This window comes from Nannospalax galili, unplaced genomic scaffold (genome assembly GCF_000622305.1).
Source record: "Nannospalax galili isolate Female #2095 unplaced genomic scaffold, S.galili_v1.0 scaffold844, whole genome shotgun sequence".
NCBI classification, from domain to species: domain Eukaryota; kingdom Metazoa; phylum Chordata; class Mammalia; order Rodentia; family Spalacidae; genus Nannospalax; species Nannospalax galili.
Window position 1 is genome coordinate 1,248,145 of NW_008351662.1, and position 20,992 is coordinate 1,269,136.

Sequence of the window (20,992 nt, forward strand, 5' to 3'; positions counted from 1 at the left end):
ATGTTAGGAGATATTTGTGAGTCCCACAGACACACTTTTGCCTCTGTCAACTCTGCTAAAAAAGCCATTTTACAGAATGCTGTTCTAGTAGATTTTGTTCTTTTATGCAGACAACATGTCATACCTTTAGTTTTCTCAAAAATTTCAATTCAAAAGCAACTCAGGTTTTATTTTGATTCTTCTTTTCATTGGAAATATCTGTATATTCTAAGCATTAATGTCCAAGCTCCAACCATCATACCTTTCCTCTGTTTGCTAAAAAAAAGTATTCAATGTATTTTGTTTGAAATTAGGTACTGAAGCAAAGGAGGTGTAAATGAATGTTTTTTGCCTTATTGACTGTGCCTTTGTTGTATTAAATGAAGATTTTCTCTCCCTTTCACATGCTGCAACTAAATGACAATAAAAAAACAAAAATTAGAGGAATTGAAAAAGCTTAATGAAACTCAAAGGGGTATTTCTGGTTTCTGACCTGCCCTTTTCAGCATACACACACACACACACACACACACACACACACACACACACACACACGCACACATGCACACACACGAGTTTACTATACATTCTTTTCACTTTTGTTTGGTTTTTGATGCAGGGTCTAGCTGTGTAGCCCAGGCTAGCTTTATAGTCTGGATGCTCTTTACTGCCCATCTGCTGAGAGTCCAGGTGTGTACTGGGATTCCCACACTACTCATCTTTTGATAAGTTATGTAGGCTATTTGAATCCCTATGTCTTTTTCCAGTATATTTTCATGAAGATGAGAATGTAGGGTCTATTATAACCCATGAAACTGATTTAAAAAAGGAAAAAAATCTGAAGTTCATATGAGTCCCCTTTTTGAACTAAAAGACCATGAGAATGAGTTACTAAACAGAGTGTCCTGGAGATTAAAAGATCAAACTGAAGGGAGCAATTTGTCTTTGTTAACTAATTTGTTTAGGTAACCTATTTTCCATCAGGATTCTTTAAACTGAAATCCACATTGATCTAAATCCACATTGATTCTACACACCTTTATAATTGACAAACAGAAATGAGAAAGTGAAGGAAAACCACAGCTGCTATTCAACTGCTCATGAGGTCATGAAGACATGTCTTGGGGTCTCTTTAACACCCTACAAATATAACTCCTTGACAGGACTCGAGTGCCATCGTGGAATAGGTACATAGAATATCACATGAGTATAATTAAGAAATGCCCGTGATATTCTTACCCTCTGGAAGAATGTGGTAATAACACAGCAGGAGTCATAGAGGACGAGGAAGTAGGGCCCTACTTATAGAAGGCATCTTTGAATATGGAGCAGAAGATGTGTAGCAATGTTAGGTAGAACACAATTCATGCTGTGTCAATACTCAAATTTGTGCTACACTTTCTTCTTCTATAAAATTAGAATAAATATAGGGAAGAAATTAAAAATACATAGGGGAAACATTTAAAAATGAAATGATATGCTGGGCATGGTAGTACATGCCTTTAATTCCAGCACTCTGGAGGCAGAGGCAGGCAGATCTTTGTGAGTTTGAGGCTAGGCTAGCCTGATCTACACAGTGAGTTCCAGGCCAGCTGGGGCTACAGGGAGACCAACTCTTAAAAAGACCAAAAACTAAACTAAGATAAAAATAAAATTATATAACAAAAATGTGATTGAAAGTCAACAGACTTCTCTAATATCTCAATGATATTAGAAAACTGATATCATACAAATTATTTATATCATCTTCGTTTCAAGTTTATGTTGGCCTCTTAGTTGGATAATGGGTATTCAAACTGCCAAAGCTTTGGGTAACTTCTGCCTTATCCATGTTAAAATTTCAATGAACAAATAAATATGACCTGAAAGAACTAATGCTCGAATTCTACCTGTCAATTAGTAAGGATGACAGAGACAGTGTTCTAAATCAGACAGTCTCCAATGTTATCATTTCATCAAAGAGTGCAATGCATTCAAAATTTTACTGCCTTTTGTAGAGATTAGAAAATGGCAACATTTGGATGAAAATATTAATTGATCACTTAGCACAGCATCGAAAAAAAGGTATTGCAGCACTAATGTAATGAATTATAGAAGGTAACACTAAAGCAAAGGAATTGTCTATCCCTTCCATGTCTTTCTATAATTCATCTAACACTCATACAACAAGTTTATCTTCATTTTACTGGAAAGGACATTGTGGATTAGGGATTTTCAGATCATTTATTCTGCAGCATACATACTGAGAATAAATGCATAAAATTGTAGCCTATGCAACAGCGCTATTCTACAGGATCTTAAATTTATTTTGCTAGGTGCCATGCTGTGGGGGAGGGATAGAAGTCAGGAGAGGGAGGATGGTGGGAGTCCGGTGGTGATGGCGCTCCCCATCACCACCAGTTGGGGATATTGGGGGTACTATGAACTAAGGAGGGAGGGAGAAGGAAGGCTGGGTGGGAGAAAAAAGAGTAGAGATGAATGAATCTTGAGGGGCTAGGAGACCTACAGGGAAAGTGATGCCCCTGAAACTCTATGAGAAATGCATATAGAGTGCCTGAGCACTAATACATATGTACACCTGGGAATTGCTTGGCAAGGAGCACAGTGCCAGACAGAAGAGACCTCTCTTAGAGTGGTTGGTGAAGGTGGTCCAGGAGACTCCCAAAGTAACACAGGGTATTGTCAAACCTCTTGGTTATCTCTCAGAACTAGTACATAAAACCCTACTTTTGAGGACAAGACATACTTAGGGCACAAGAATTGAAATAATGGAGCAGTAACTGACCTTGAAGCCTTCTAACCGAAGTTTGGCTATCATAATGCTATATGGTCATATGCAAACTGCCAAGGGAGAAAAACAATCAATGGTCCAACCCAGCCATGAAGTGTAATAATCATAATGATTGGCATGGCAAACTACCTCTATTGATGTGGTAGTGGCACTGTTATCTGGTGGGGGGGCAATCAACAGCTATCTAACTGGACTTAAAGCCCTCTCAATGAGAGGGAAGTCATGAGTGGCACTGTAAACTCAGCCAAATACACATGGCAGGAGAGGACATCTACGGAAAACCCTGTCTCTTTCATATTGCAAAACAAATGAAACTTCTTACTATATGCTAAATATAGAACCTTATATATTTAGTATTAGACGAGCATTAATCAAAGAAGTTTTGTTTTGCAACAGATGGAGGCTACTGCAGAATTGCACATCTAGTCTGACACAGACAACATAGACTGAGAAATGCTCAGTAATAGGTGACATATCTACAGTTGAAGAACTACAACTAATGTTCACAAAACGTAGTGGAAAAATGGGTAGAAAGAAATCTAATGCATCTCTTAACTCTCACCAGTAAAGCTTCCTTATACAATGGAGTACTGTGCACATAGAAGGCCACAACTGGGCAAGTTTTAAAGAATAAGAGACCTTAGAGTATAGGATAGGACTCTAACATGGAACCTCATCCACACACAGGGACCATTCAGAAGAGGGGGTGGAAAGACTGTAAGAACCTGGGCTGGTGCATGAACACAGGCTTCCAGGCTACTTCAAGCTTGAACATGTGAACTTGTGGCAATGGTGGCATTGAGTACAGGACCCATGCCAACTCAATTAAACAAAGGCCCAAAGTGGAGGAGAGAAATAGGTGGCAGGCCATCACTAGACTGAGAAATATTCGCAACTCAGTGCTTCTAGGTGAGGGAGAGTTTGACATACATACAATCTCTAGGTGGGCTGACTAGACTCCAGGGGATGCATTTACACTGAAGGACATTTGGGTACAAATGCCTGAATGAAAAGGACTTAACATGGTGGAATACATGAAGTTTGCTGGGGGGATGGGAAAGGCATGGATAAGGGAGGGGATCTAAATTTCATCAAGAACTGTTGTATGATATTACAAAAGCCCAATAAATAAAAATATTTAAAAATCTATTTTTAAGATCATATTTTTCTTTTTATTTTGGATGTGTGTCTATGTTAGTGTTTGTCATGTATGTGTGAGTTCCCTTGGAGACCAGAAGAGGGTGTCAGATCCTCAGGGAGCTGAAATTACAGGTGGTTGTGAGTCACCTGATGCATGTGCTTGGAACTGAATGAACTCTGGTCCTCTGGAACAGCAGCAAATGCTCTTAACTGCTGAGCTCTTCAGACCCACCCCATTTTTGAAGGAAGGAAATAAAACTTGACTTTCATTTTTTCGCCAACATTTCAGCAGTTTGTGCTTCCAAATATATGCGATTCTCTTGGACATTTTAAATATCTTAGAATTGGGACTGTAGTGTTGGCAATGTTTTCGCCTTCTCACCATCATAAACTTCAGAATCTCCTTTTCTTTGTAGCTTTTATCTTTATCCAATGCTTCACACAGATGCCAGTTGCGTAAGCGATATCTATTGCCATTGCTCAGCAAATTCTTCCTGAAGTTTATGGCCTCAAGTGCTTTCCACGTTTCTTACTTATGGTCAATTTTATAGGAACCATAATGTTGAATTTAATCCAGAAAAATCTTCATCCACCCCTTTACACTTCTGTGCTTGAAAAAAAGCTTTCAGTACTGATACATTGTCCTTATGTTGAAGCTTCTCTTGGCACAAATGATACAGATAACTTTATTGGAGACATAAAGCTGTATTAACTTTCCTTTCCCAGGAAACCAGCAACATCTCTTCAACATCTCTTCCTTTAGACAACTGTATGTGCTCTATTTTTAATTCTTCTTTTCCAAATTGTTCAAAAATGGATTAAATGAGAAACAATTCGTTAGATATTCATGTCACTGGTTAAGAATAGCTTTAATCCCTTGAAAGTGCTTGGGCTAATGAATGACAAATACATGGTGATATTATATCGACCCCCACTGTTATTTAAGCCACAAATTCTCTTCCACATATACAGATATTTTATAGTACCTTAGAATCCACTTCAACCCATTCATGCATTAAATTCTATCATATTGATATTCCAGTGTATAGAATTTTTAGGACAAATATCTTGGCTCTGGCAGCTCCCCCAAATCTAAGCTAATTGGCCAATGAAGGAGATGCATGAACTGAGAATCAGAGAAAGCAGATTCACTCATTCTGGCTACACTGTGAAGAATAAGTAAAAGGAATAGTCACCCATGTTAATTATTTTATACCAACATGGTTTAGGTTTAGATAGAGGAAGGCCTATGTCTGAGAGTGTAAGAGGTGAACAAAATTAAGACACCATCCTCAAGGTGTGTTCCTACCCATCCTTGTCTAAATTTGGTCTTGCAACATAGTCCTAAGAAGTCCTTACTGTTAGAGGAGATAAGGGAAGTCTTAGGAGATTATTATCTCTTCTCTATGTTATAATCTCCCTTTCATGGACAATTGCCCACATCTAGGGGTGGAGATCTATGCTGTGTCGTTTCAGTATTCCCAGAATCCAAGGTGACTCAAGAGGAAGGTTAAGAGCAATGACCTAGCTCTGTACCTGCAGTCAAACTAGTGAAGATAGGCAAACACAAAGTGAAAGCAGAGATGTCAGATTTTATCCAGCTTTTAATGACCTTGTAAGGCCCAGTGAGGAGCTGGTGCTTTTAGGCAAAAGCAGCTTCTGAGTGCTTGTTTTACCAACATCAATGTCTGTTCTTATTCTATCAGTACTCTGTTCCTCTTATGTTTCAATATTGTGTTCTTACCTCCAGCCTTAAACACCTATCAGAACTGACTAAACTTGATATTAGGACATGTTCATTATTATTGGGGAAACCCTACAGAAAATATCTTTCTTCCTCTCTCTGTCTCTGTCTCTGTCTCTGTCCCTGTCTTTCTCTCTCTTTCTCTCTCTCTCTCTCTCTCTCTCTCTCTCTCTCTCTCTCTCTCTCTCTCTCTCTCTCTCACATGTGTAGCTTAAGTTTTCAAGAAGCTGTGGTTACTTTAATATAAAATCCATTTCTAGAGATTATCCTTTGCTTTCTTCTTCATAAACCTGACTGACAATAGTACTTTCACTGTAAAAACCACAACTGAACACAACTTGCTCTATGTGTTCTCCATAGTAGCAAAGTACATAGAAAAAGAAATTTTCATCTTCAGATTTAAGAAGGAAAGAGCATAAAGAAAGTTAGTTTGATGGCACCTAATTATATACTCTTCATCATCTTCCTCCTCTGCTGTGAAGTGGATATATGTGCACATATTGGGGATTTTCATGAGAAGACAAAGCTGTGTTAATAGAATTATTTAGTTATTTTACATTACTTGCTCAAACTTAGAGATTTGTGGTTATTTTGAAACATTGATGAAATTATACTAAACTTGTTTTTCACCAGATACAGAACATCTCAAATTTGAATTTCAGATTTAAAAGTTATGTTTAATATAAGTATACACTATTTTTTGTTTGCATGGGATCTACCTACAATAACAATGCCATTAATTTCTTATCTGATGCCGGGGGTTTGAAACAGCGACCCCCGGCGAGGTGAGGATTGGGGATGAGTAAGCACGCCGTTTGCCAGCCCACACCACCCCCATTACCCGGGGACACTCAGAAGCAACGGGGGAGTCTTAGTCAGGCAGAGACTCATTTATTGCAGGTGTTACAAAGCTAATAAAAGCACCTGGAACCCCCCTCCCCCTGAGGGTGTATCTTAAGGATGGTCATGCTGATCATGCACTCCTCAGCAGTGTGGAAGTATTCTTCAGACTTTCACAGCAAGCCAGGCCGCGCCCCCAGTAACTTCCTTTCTGACCTATGCAAGGTGGGGCTTTTAGGTCCCCACAATCTGAAATTTAGATTCAACTGAACATCTTACTTATTTATATTATATCCATAATAATTTATTTCTTTTATTTCACCTCAGAATGTAATCTAGAGAAACAGACAATTCAGATAATTTCAAAAAGAATTTCCAACATCTATTATTTTATGTCAAATAATACAGAACAACATTCCTTTTGCTGCAACTATGTTTTTTCAATAGAATTTTGCCTTTCTGATTATCTGAAAAGAAAAAGAAAAGAATTTCTTCTAAGAATAAAGAGAAATTTCATATGTGGACTTAAAAATTGAATGTTTGGCTGTAAGAGCAACTCTAAGAGGGAGCATTACCATGACAGCCTTGGGTAAATTCCCTTCGGGTAGTGAGTTCATCACTTGCATGGGTCAAATGACTTTCCTTGTGTATTCTGTTCTTTAGTTGATGTCCTGGTGAAGAAGGATTTCCAGTCTTCCTCTTCAACTGGCCTGAGCATGCTTTGCTTTTTCTGTGAAGTTCTCACAGCCTTTCTCAGCCAACTGGGTTCTTTCATATGTTAATATTGATGGAGTTGATGGAGCTTTTTTTCAGTCTGTACTATACTGCCACATTAGTGTTTTGGGAATATGGGAACTGCCCCCCTTATTTCCACCAACACGAAACCAAGAATGCCTTCAGATAGTTCTGAAGGCTGATTTTCCACTTTGCTAAAGCTCGCCTACCTGATGTATGCATGAATGTTTTTGAACAGTGCCTTGATTTATGGTTTTCATTGTTATGTTGCTATAAAAACTTTAAGAAACTGTCCCCATATTGGAGAATGGAATTCTTAATGTATATTTTTTTATTGTTTGTGCATTTTATACAAAACATTTCAATCATCTTTATAGTACCTCTCCTATCTGGACCCCCCCCCCCATAAGCCCATGTTACCTGATTCATGCATTCTGTCATATATGTTAAAGCCTATCCAGTGAAGTTAGTGTAGCCAGATATCCCTTTGTGCAAGTTCATTCTCTGGGGTCTAGTCAGTTGTGATAGCTAATCCTGGGTGTCAACTTGACTGGATCTGGGATTAACTGAAATGAGAGAGACCTTCTTGATTGCATCATCTGAAGCTGGAAGACACACCCTAAATGTGGGTGTTACCTTCTGATGGCAGCCCCTATAAAGAGCCATGGCAGAGGAGAGCGCTTGTTTTTTGCCACTTGCCTTTTCTCTCACTGGTGAATTTGTCTTGTTGCTGTAGACTAAAGACTAGCAGATCTCTTAGAATTCATCAGACTTTCAGTGCTAGATTGGAACTACTGAGACATCCAGCCTCATGGACTGAGCAACTACTAGATTCTGACCCTCCTCAGTGTGGCACAGACATTGTTGGACTACTCAGACTCTATCCTGTGGGCTAATCTGACATATCTCTATACATATGTATTCATTCTAAGAAATTTGATTAATATATCAATCTATCTAGAGTTTCTCCCTTACAGAATATCAACTCTCCCTCATGCAGCAGATAACTGGCCACAGAGAGAAAGAATAAAATAAGTGTCTGTCAGATGGCCAACCCTAAATGACACACTTTCAGTGGAACCTCTACACCTAAGGCTCACAGAACATAATGGAACAAGGGGAGAGAGAATACTAATACATCTCTCAACTCTCATCAATGAAACTCCCTCAGACAACAGAGGGCAATTAACACAAAAGGCCACAAATGGGCAAAGTGTAGAAAATAAGAGTTAGCAGAGTGCAGGTCTCTGGATAGGAATCCTATATTAAACTTCACCCACCTGGACGCAGAACCATTGCTGAAGTGGGAGGGAGATTTTAAGAGCCAGGGGAAGAGGTGAATGACCTTATGGAAACAGAATCTTACAGGCTCCTTGAATCTTGCTCATATGAACCTAGAGCAATGGTGTCAGCATGCACAAGACCCATTTTAAGTTGAATTTACTGCTCCCATGTGGACCTCTTCCTTCCATCGTCCTTACAACAAACAGAGAAAATACTCCTCCAAACTACAGTTTAGGGAATAAAAGTGTTTACTGGCCTTACTGACAGCATGTGAAGTCCGTGATGGGGCACTTACAAAGGTATTGGCAACCTTGGGCTGTTTTTTACTTTTTCTACATTTTGGCTGGAGCTTTCAGACCTGCAGCTGCTGGTTCAAGATGGCAAAGCACTCTCCTTCTCTCTTACTTCCCCTATGTCTATCCTTAGTCCCTCTCTGTCATGCAGTTAAGGCTGACTGATTGGGTGGGAGGGGTGACTACCTCTGCCCCTCCTTTCTTACAGAGAGTCTTATGGTCCAATTAATTTGAAGTAAGAGGGGAGAGGAGAGGGAAGAAGACATCTATTTATTATTGGTTATGTGGAAGACAAGCTTATCCAACACTCCCCCTCTTCCTCTGGCTCTTACAATCTTTCCACCAGCCTCTTCTGCTAAAGTCCCTGAGCCTTGGAGGGGGTGATAGATGCAGGATAATCTTTCTTTTATCATGGGGAGGTATCGAACTCTTGGGTCTTTTCATCATTTGTTTCCGGTATGTGACTATTGTTCTATTTCAGAGGTAGCAGGAACATTTAAATGAACATGAGCTGCTATAATAATCTAACCTATGGGTGTAAACACAAATGCTTAGAAGATACCTTAACAGGTACATTACATCTATTTAACAAAAAACTTGTATCGGCTTCCCTACTGAGGCCTATAACTTCCCCTGCCACAGGGGGTTGGCCTAGTCTACAGCACCGGATGTGTTTTCCACCCCAGGAGCAGTTCTTATATCCAATCAGAAATTTGTCCATTGTACATATGTTAGTTGAGCCACTATTACACCAACAAGCACATCTTGCTTGACATGTCAATAGCATGCAGCATGTTGGTCGGGGTGGGGCGTCTGCCATTGAGCAGAACTTTTGGAGCCATTCTTCCCTAAGGATTCTGCTAGGCACCTCCTGGCACTATGACCACCAGCCATCTGGTGGCAGGGAGATTCCAGCTTGGTCTCGGCTTCATCTCTCCCTCTCCCATGCTCTCCAGTGTCTTCGACAAGAGGGCCTTACCAACTCTTCCTGGTGTGCAACCAATATTAGTGGCAATAGCCTTCATCATTTTGAGGACCTCCAGGGTTTCTCTGGCCAACAGCTCATGGGGGGCAACCCACCTCTGGTACTGGAGTTCATTTTTTAACAATTGTACAGTTTTTGGGTGCCTCTATTTTTATTTTTATAAAATATTTGTTGTTTATACCATTGCAAATTCAAGCAAACATAACCCAGCATAGATGTAGGGAAATGGGAAAGAGGCCATGGAATTTGGGGTAACCTAAGTCTATGTTGCCAGGCTATTATTTGATTCTAGAACAACCTATCACTTGTCATTCTGAGGTGAAAGCTTTCTCTCTCTCTCTCTCTCTCTCTCTCTCTCTCTCTCTCTCTCTCTGCCTTCCTCCCTCCCTCGCTCTGTCCCTCCCTCCCTCCCTTTCTTTCTCAATAGCCAGAATAGCTCCAGTCAAGCAAGCAAATAAATCTTCGCTCACATAGTAGTAAAGTATCAAGAAATATAAAACAACAAGTCCATAAAAGCACAGAAGGACCAGCAAGCAGATGATAGTGGAGAGTTGAAAGCTAGGGAAAGAGAAGAGCACTTAAGGGAATCTGCTCTCTACTGCTATTGCCTTGTGTTGCTGTAATAGATTTAATTTCTTTCCTTGTACAAATGAAAATTGCCTCGGGTACTGAAGTGCACATGATTTTTACCAGCTTCATTCCTTTAAGAAATAATTCCCCAAATATTTATCAAATAAATGATCAAAAAGTACTTTCATTGATAATTGGAGTTTTGAATAGTTGAATACAAGATTTTCTTAGAAACCACCTAGCTGTAGACTACACATCATTTCTGGTCTGCCTTAGTCACTAGTGAGAAAAATATAGTCACAACAATCACAGTAATAACAAACTGACCTAATGAGGCTTAAGTAAAATATAAATAGCTTGGATGGCAGAAATGTCTAGGTTAAGGTTGTGTCTCCAAACATAGGATCTTATACCATTGTACGATCCAGGTTTTTCTATTCCCTATTTACTTTTCTTAAGCTTGATTCTCCTTTTATCATGAGAAAATGGCTATTGAAGACCCAGTATTATTTTAACAAAACGGGAAGCTGATTGGGTGAAGACTCCTTAAAAAGCGTGATAGAAAATCTGAGTTGACAACTGTGGATCACAAGGTCCCTCTGGAGACAATCTGTGCAACCACAGATCTTTGCTTGCTTATTTACTACAGATGCCCAAATAAAAATCAGGCGCTATAAATGCACTTATAGATGAATAAATGCTGATGACAATCAATTTCAGATCCCAACTTGAGTAGAAAATTAACATTTCAAACCACTTGTACCACCAGGACATAAGTTTGTTTGAAATATTCAAATCAGTCCAACTTTCTGCAGTTGTGGGTGTTTTTAACTAATGATGTTTTATTGCCAAATAGCCCATATGTTGATCATGAACAACCATTTTTAAGGATGGGAGAACTCAGGGACAGCAGGAGCCATTTAAATCCTTTTATACTGAAACTCCTCATTGCTGCACAGCTGACACTGACATATGTCCTGAAATTCCCTTCTGAAGTGAAGGTATTTTTTTTGTTTGTTTGTCTTTTGACCAGTCTTAAAATCAGAGCAATTTTTGAAAGATTCCAATGTCTATTTTTCTCAGAATTCAGTTTGATGTGAGCTATTTATGCCTTCCTTGACAAAAAAAAAAAAAGAAAAAAGAAAATCAGATTGAACGAAACATAAAATATCATACAACAAAATATTTTCATCCGATTATACCAAACTCAAATTTCATACACTCTAGCAATTCTGTTAACTCTCACCTTAAACATATATTTTAAGCTTTAACAAATCTTTAACATCAGCAGCTTTGAAAATTTTATTATAGGAAGACTACACCTAACATGAAGTCTAAGCTCCATGATCTTGAGCTTGCAATATATTGATGTTGCCTCTAGGCAAAGTGCTCTAAAGAAGATCTCTAAAGTTTATTCAGTGAGCTTGACTTCAGCTCTATGATGACTGCCCTACTGTGTTTCTCCTTACTTCTGACCCCTAAGTAACCTGGATCTCCGGCTTCCATTCTATAATTTGAGCCATTTTAGATTACACATGTATGTCGATTTGTGCACAATTCATCTAATTTGATTGGCTTGTTTCACTTATACAATTCAGGCAAATCTTTACTGCCACATACTGTAGATATTCCGGTTTTCAAGGAGGAATAGTTTTCCGTGATGTAATATGCATTGTGTTGTCATTTTCTTTATCCATTTACCTGTCAAAATGGACCTTTTTCCCACATCTTGGTTATTATGAAAATAATATAATGAACATATGTGTCAATGTCTCTTAGAGAGTTTAATGAACAGTTTTGGGGATAAACACACAGAAGTGGATTTAGATCATTGACTAGCCTTATTTTTAATTTTTAAGGGAATTGCATAGTGTTTCTTACTTTTCTGTTTTGCCTTTAACAACAGTGTGAAAAAAATTCAAATTTTTCATGTTCTTGACAACTTGTTCATGTTATTGATAGCAATCATTCAAATAGATATCAATTAATTATTTCATCCCTGTCTTAATTCTATGCTGAAGATTAGCAATGTGAGCTGTTTTCTTATGTTTGTTGATAATGATTATGTAATCTTTTGAGAACTTTCTATTTAATTCCTAGCCCATTGTTTTCAGTGATATACGTTTTAAACTATTCAGTTGCTTTTTCTGTATTAATTCCTTGTCAGAAAGGATTTGCAAATATGTTTTCCCACTTGTTCAATTCATTATTCAGTTTCTCATCACCATAGAAAAAGTATCCATGACAAATTAAAAAGGAAAGATTTGTTAGTGTGGCTCAAAACACAGGACTTCACTTTCCATTACCAACTGGCTCCATTGCTTCAGACTTTACTTGAGGTAGATATCATGGGGGGAACACATTGTAACCCATAACTGCCCAGACGGTGGTCAGGGAGCAAAGGAGAATGGAAGTGGGCTGGTATCTTATAAACTCTGTTGAGGCAATGCCTCAAAATACCTACTGGCATCGCACTTGGTCTCATCTCTTAACGGTTCCACTATATATGATGGCACCATGAGGACCAAACCTGTAACACCTGGACCTTAGGGAGAAATGCAGCATCCAAACTATAGTGTCCTATTATTCTTTTCCCTCTGCTATCAAGTTCTCTGTCTGGGAAGAGACTTTTACGTTCTGCTTATTAATATTTAGTTTTACTTCATATGGCATAAAATTGTTGATATGTTTAATGTGATGAACTATTATGCCTATATATCTATCCTTGAAGTTTTGCCACCTCAGGACATAGGGTTAATATTTATACAGCTGGTTTTTTTTACATGCAATAAAATAATAGCTCAACTGACTTTTTCCATCCATCATTGTGAGTTAAGTTATATTCCATTTGGTGCCTGATCCATTAAGTTATTTGTTAAACTTAGTTTGCTCAGATTTTCTTAAGGATTTTGTGTCTATGATCATCAGAGATGTTGCTTACAACTTTAGTTTTTGTGTGACATCTTTCTCTGGCTCTGGTATAAGGATATGTTAGATTTCTAGTATGTTTGAATACTATCCCTCCTCTTTAACCTTTGGAAGAGTTTGAGAAGGGTTATTTTTAATCCCTTTTAAAATGATTGCTATGATTCGCCAGTAAAACTTCCTAGTCTTTTGCTTTATTTCATTTTTTGGTTTCTGTTAGAAGGTTTTGACATGTGTGTGATACACATACATACATGGGGGCAAACACTCATAGGTATAAATTTAAAACAATGTTTAAAAAATGCTGCAAAATGAGTACTCTGATATTTCAAAATTTTAAAAAATAAATATAAAATGATAAATAAAAGTAAAAGATAGATAATGGGGGGGTAAGTGCAGAAGGACTAGATGGGGGGAGGGGATCTGAATGGGATCAAAATACATTATGTGAAATTCTGGAATCAATAGTAAGATAAAATAAAATTTTGATAAATACTTAAAAATATAAATTACACGTTAATATAGAAAAGGCAGGAAGAAAGTTTGAATAAGCTAAATTATTTTATTAGATTTGAAAGTGGATCTAAGCGTGTCCAAAGTGAAGCTCCTCAGCCATGCTTTTCACGTCACTTTCTAACCCTCTTGAGTCAGAATTTGATTCTTTTCATTTTTATGAGATCCTGCATTTAGCACTAAGACCTTCCTTTTCCTGGGGAAGCCTCTTTTCCCAGACATACTGCTGCCATGTAGCTGCAACTGCTGACTCAAATGCTAGCAAAGAATCAAAGTAGAAAAAAAATTCATGATCAGAGCAAGATCATGCAGCCTTGGTCTTTATGGAAAGATGTTAAGCACTTAATACTTAACACAAGTCTCGTCAGGATCATAGATGTTTTCATTACTGTCTGGACTTTCTTTTTGCTATGGTGAACTACATTTATTTACATATGCGTGTACCCCATTTTCTTATCTATTCAGCTATCTATGAGTACTTAGGTTGATTCAATGTCTTAGCTATTTAATAATGTTGTAGTGAATGTGGGAATGCACTACTCACAATCTGCAATTCTATTTTTATTTTTCAGACACCTTCATGATACTTCATATAGTCATTCTATCAATTTATATTCCCACAAATATTGTACACATTTCTATTTTCCATCGTGTCCTTGCCAATATTATCAATTAATAGTTTTAAATGTACAGAATTTACAGCTTCTTGATTACATTTCTTCCTAAATATTTAATGTTTTTTGATTCATTGAAAGTACAACCATTTCCTTACTTTATTTCACAGATAGTTTATTATTAATACATAGGAAAACAGCTAATTCTTGAGTGCTAATTTTGTAACATGAAGGTTCAATGAATTCATTTACTCTAATAAGCTTTTGGTGGAGACTTTCGGGTTTCCTATGTATAATATGAACATGTCATCTCAAAGTGCATGAAAACTGGAGGGAGGGTGCAAGAAAGAAGCAGATGGGGAGGGGGGTCTAAATATAATCAAAATATATTGTCTCAAACTCTCAAAAATCATTATTTTTAAAGAAACATCAATTTTTTAAATAAAAATAAATTACCTTCACTTAAAAGCTTTATTGAGGCATAATTCATTGCAATAAAAGGGATATATTTAAGGCATATAATTTGATTACAGTTTGACACATAGCAACAGTAAGATAGTGAAAATCATGTATAGCAAACGCCTGCTATAGACTCATGCATTTGAACATTTGGTATCCAGTTGGTGGAGTGGATTACAGGGGCTATGGAACTTTTAGGGGGTGGGGCCTTCCTGAAGGAAGTGAGTCACTGAGGGTGGGCTTTACAGGTTATAGTTTCACCTGCTTCCTGTTCTTGCTGTTTCCATGTGTAAATAAAATGGCATCTCTCTGTTTCCCAGTCCCGGTGCCATGCCTTTCCCATCATCATGGACTATCTCTCTGGAAACATAAGCTAAAATAAACTCCTTCTTTTAAATGAAAAAGCGCATGTCATCCGTAGAGAGAGACAATTTTACCTTTCCTTTCTGATGTAGATGCAAGTGAATTCAGGAATCTTATGGACAGGATTTTATTCCATAGAAGAATTCTCAGAAGTCAAAGAAATAAACAAAAGGGGGCTCTCTGCTCCTGCCCCTATTCTAGAGACAGTCACAAACTCTCATGCAGTGCTAGCCTCGTCCCTGAGACACAATGGTGAAGGTCAGAGTGAACTGATTCAGCCATATTGGGTGCCTGGTCACCAGGGCTGCCTTCAACTCTGGCAAAGTGGACATTGTTGCCATCAGTGACCCCTTCGTTGACCTTAACTACATGGTCTACATGTTCTAGTATGATTCTACTCTTGGCTGTTTCAACGGTATAGTCAAGGCTGAGAATGGGAAACTTGTTATCAATGGGAAGGCCATCTCCATCTTCCAGGAGCGAGATAACACCAACATCAAATGGGGTGATGCTGGTGCTGAATATGTGTGGAGTCTACTGGAGTCTTCACTCCATGGAGAAGGCTGGGGCCCACTTGAAGGGTGGAGCCAAAGTGTCATGATCTCAACCCCTTCTGCTAATGCCCTCATGTTGTGGTGAACGTGAATCTTGAGAAATATGACAACTCCCTCAAGATTGTCAGCAGTGCCTCCTGCACCACCAACTGCTTAGCCCCCATGGCCAAGGTCATCCATGAAAACTTCAGCATCGTCAAGGGACTCATGACCAGAGTTCATCCCATCACAGCTACCCAGAAGACTGAGGATGGCCCCTCTGAAAAACTGTGGTGTGATAAATGTGGTCTGCCCAGAACATCATCCCTGTATCCCCTGGGCTGCCAAGGTTGTGGGGAAGGTCATCCCAGAGCTGAACAGGAAACTCACCACCATGGCCTTTCATGTTCCTATACCCAACGCGTCTGTTGTGGATCTGACCTGCCACCTGGAGATAGCTGCTAAATATGATATCAAGAAGGTGGTGAAACAGGCATCCAAGGGCCTCCTAAAGGGCATCCTGAACTATAATGAGGACCAGGTCATCTCCTGCAACTATTACAGTGACATCAACTCTTCTTACCTTACCTTTGATGCTGGGGCTGGCATTTCCAATGACCACTTTGCCAAACTCATTACCTGGTATGAAACAAATTTGACTACAGAAACAGAGTGGTGGACCTCATTGTCCACATGACCTCCAAGGAGTAAGAAGCCCTGAACCACTGACCCCAGCAAGAGTAAGAGAGAGGCTCTTGACTGGAGGGGTCCCTGCCGCAATTCAGACCTCAACACATAGAGTATCTGCCTTCACAATTTCCATCCCAGACCCTCAGAAAAGGGGAGGGGCTTAAGGAGCCCTATTCTCTTGAACACCATCAATAAAGTTCACTTCACCATGCCACCCTCTCCCCAAAAATGTTTTATGTAATGTGGCCAGTCAAGGCATGATGGCCTATAATCCTAAGATTTTGCATGGTGAGGCAGAAAGATCCCATTTGAGGCCAGACTGAGCTACACAGCAAACTCTGTCAATACAAAATCAAACTAACAAAAACATTGTTAAACAAATAAATACAATATAACACTAGCTGATATCCAACATAATTTAAATTTGGTGTTAAATAAAGAGCCATTAGCTACATCAGTATTTACAAGATATAAAACTAATTCATTCCCACATAATTGAGATTTACTAGCAAGTTTCATTTAATTTTACTAAAATATGTCATATCAAATCAAAATTCTCCATCATTGTAACAAGGTTATGCCTGGCTGAAATGTCAAAGAGCTCCAATTTTTAACTTTCAGATTAGAAATTAGGAAAAATGTGTAGTTCTAGAAGGAAATATTTCTAGGGAGGCTATGTACAAATATGTTTTAATGAATGAGCAAATGTCAAGAAGTACAGAAGAGAAAATAAATATCAAGTATTATGTAGCAGAGACTGGTAAACTGTAACCAGCTAAAGTTTAAGAGAAGTTTATTGTTGAACATACAAATTTTCTTTAACTTAGTGAGTCATGTCCCGACAAAATTAAAAACATCAGTCAAAAAGCACCAAATCTACCTAACCTACTAAAAACCATTGCTTAGCTATACAGAAAGCTATAGAGTATATTTTTTTCACCCTTGTAATAGCTGAGGTGACCAGAAGGCACAGCCTGTAGTTGCTGTTCAGAAATTCAAGACACTGTGGTAGGGCAGGACTTTTCAGAAATCCAAATACTAAGACTCAAATTCTGGAGTCCAGTTTTTCCCAAATGCACAACTATCTCACAACACTTTATTACTTGAAGCACTCTAAACCATCTTGAGCTACAGATGATTTGTATTCTTTCAAAAAATTTTGAGACTTAGGTTTGCCTAAGGTTAGACCATGAACAGTAAGAACTCCCACAGGTTAATGATTTAAAATTTAGGTAGGAACAGCACATGTAAAAATAAACACAGACATGCACATGCAGATGTTTATTTTCATTTTAAAGAACTTCATCTCATCTCATACATTTGAAATTCATTTTTCTACTTCATTGTCCAACTCTTCAAATCTTTTGTGTCAAATAACATCATTGTGCAAGTAAGACATTATTGAAGAATGAACACACACACACACACACACACACACACACACACACACACACAGACACACACACACACACTCCAAAACAAAACATGGAACATATAGTTCATGTGCCTTTCTATATAACATCTTACTTTGAAAGCTCTCCAGACTCCTTTTTCTTCTTTGTTTTGGAGATGTAACTCAGCCTTTTTTTTTCTTCTGGAATATTATTCCTCCTATTATACAGATCAGTTTAACATTTCTCATGTTTATGAAAGAGTATGCCTTCTCTACTCACATTTTAAAAGTTTTTTTTGTTGTTGTTTTTAGTGTGGTCCAACCTGTATCTAGCAGATAAGAAATTTGTATGTGATCAGGAAAGTGAAGACCTCTATTTGCTATGATCTACACACCTTAAAATAAAGTGGGAATTTAAAATGACAAATAAATGGTTTTCTTGACACATCTTAAAAACAAGATGATGTATTCCAGGAACAGAAAGTGGTACAAACAATTTAGTTTTCACCAGGCATGTTGGAGTTGTATATAGAAACCTGAATCAATTGGCAATGTATTTCAAATTTATTCCAACTGTGCTTTATTTCAGAGACTGGCCTATGCCTTAATCACACTCTAGGTTCAGTTAATAGGTAGTACTGAATTGCAGAATATGTTATTGAAAATCTATTGGTGTCAAATGAGAAATATGTTGTGAGATTCTGGTTCCTGCATGTTTAATAGCATATGTTTATTTGTATACACTAATCTTCTCTGTCATCAAGTAAGCCAACATCTCTAAGATAAAATAGATATTACCAAATAGCTGGTAGGATAGCTTCATCAATTTGACAACTGTCTTATAATTAGAGAGAGGAGAGAGAGAGAGAGAATTAGTTTTAAATGCATCAAAGCATATCCCATTACCATTATCAGAGAAGAGACAGTTAATTGAGAGATGTGTATCTGACAGTAATTAGCTTTTTTCCTCCTTCCCTCCCTCTCTCCCTCCGTCCCTTCCTCCTTCCATTCCTTATTTCTTCTTCATATCTTCGTTCCTTCTCCTCCCCTCCATTCCTTCCTCAATTTTTTACTTTCTTCTTTGCTCCCATTTTTCCTTTCTCCCTTCTCATTTTCTTTTTTAAGATTTTCAAAAACATTTCTTATTTACTAGGCTTATATTATTTTACTGAAGTCACAAAACTACAAAAAATTAGACAGACATTAGAGACATATTTTAAGGAAATGCCATGCCGCATGGGATTTTTTCCAAAGATATCATATAGCAAACAGTGACACAGCAGAGAAGACTCATGCTCTGATCTCAGTCCGCGTTTGGAGCCATTTGTCCTAAGCCTTGAGTAAAAGGAACTGGGTGAGAAATGACAAAATGGTGAGTTTTTAACCAAAAGAACTGCTACATGGATATCTATTTTATTAAAATCCTTTATATTCCTAGGAAACACTGTATTCTACCTCTATCATTCCCACCAGAAAGCCCAGCCATGAAGTGTGGAAGGAGTAGATAAGAGGCACAGAAGGAAGAGGGGAAAGGAGAAGGAAGAAAAGGACACAAAACTATCAAACAATCAGCAATCTTGGCACTAGGCCTAAGTCACCAAGTACTGTACCCAAGGTCAAAGCCAGAAATTAGTATCAGCATAAAGTATAAAGAGCAAATGGGACCTGGCACACCACAAGACACTCAAGGCTGCAGTGGAGATGGTTGCTGCTTGGTTCTCTGCAGGGTTCTGTGAAGAATTCTGGTCTGCAACACGACTCCTGAGAAATAACAGAGGCAAGCAATGGCAAGCTAGAATCTGCATCTAAGCTATGAAGTCAGAGACAGAGGGAATAACTGATAAGAAATATATGACCTGGATCTGCTTGAGACTAGGATGCATTGGCTACAAGCTTCAAGGTTCCAGATCATGCTGACTTATACAACCAGAGACTGTATTATCTCACTGAACTGGAAGTTCAGAGGAAAGGCAGAAAGAGCACAATGCATTCAGCAGTTCCATAAGGTCAACCTCAGTTTCTGTCATCTTTCTCTTCTGACATCTTTCCATCTCAAAACATCTTCTTAGTGACTCAAGATGGCTAGAGTATTTCCAACCACCACACTTGGATAGATCAGAAGGAAGAGAAAGCACAATTTCTGTCTTCTCCCTCATTTAAGGTCAAGGAAACTGTTCCTAAAAGCCTTTACCAACCTCCCCACTCCTCACCTTCTTTCACATTTTATTATCCAGAACAATTTTCAGACCACACATGACCCTTCACTGGCATTACCTATGTTAGTTTAGACTAAAAGTTGGGTGTCAATCACTATGGCATTCAGTGGGAAACACATGATGAGTATTCCTGTGACACCGTCTTTACTCCATAGCAAGTCTATAATTTTCATTTTGCCTCCCTCCCTCTGCCTTCCATCTCTCCCTTCCCAGAATTAGGAGAGAAGTCTTTGTATGTCTTACTTAGACTGATACAAGAGAAGGTAAGTATAATTGTGAGAATATATGAGATTTAAGATTTAAAAAGGCTTATTTCTCACCCCATAAATATGAACCCCACTTATCAGCATATGCACGAGGATCTGAACCCAAAGTAGCCATGTGAAGCTCGTGTATCTTATTCCAAACACTTAAAAATAATAAATATGGATTAAAGCTATTCAATAAAACTAAGAATATTGAAAAGCACCTGAAAATAAAAAAAAATGGAATAAATAATTGCTCACTTTTCTCGCTACATGATTTTCTAATTAAAAAATTCACAAGAAAAATCTAATATCTTTCCCATTTTTCCTCCTTTGGAGGATAACAGAGGCTTCTTTTTTCATGTCCCAGTGAACTTACAAACACGTTCTCTTCCATTTGTGCTGGATTTCCTTTCCTTGGAACCAGTTCAAACCAAGACACATTTATATGGGTGCCGTGGCCCACACGCCTGATGAGAGTTGGAGGCTCTGAAGCAGGGTCAGAGTTTTCAGTTCTCGTAATTCAGGTGCACATTATGAACAGACACTTGACTTCTTTTCCCTGCTCTAGCCCCATCCAAATTATCTGGGTATTGCTGACACATATATGTGCAACCAAGAGCACACTCAGAAACTCTGATCCTAAACCCATACTCGGACTTTTAGAATTCCTCACTGAA

General features: G+C 38.3%; 1 pseudogene; it reads left to right on the plus strand.

Moving 5' to 3' along the window:
- Window positions 1–15,484: 15,484 nt before the first annotated feature.
- LOC103746445 lies at window positions 15,485–16,479 on the plus strand (annotated as a pseudogene).
- Window positions 16,480–20,992: the final 4,513 nt, after the last annotated feature.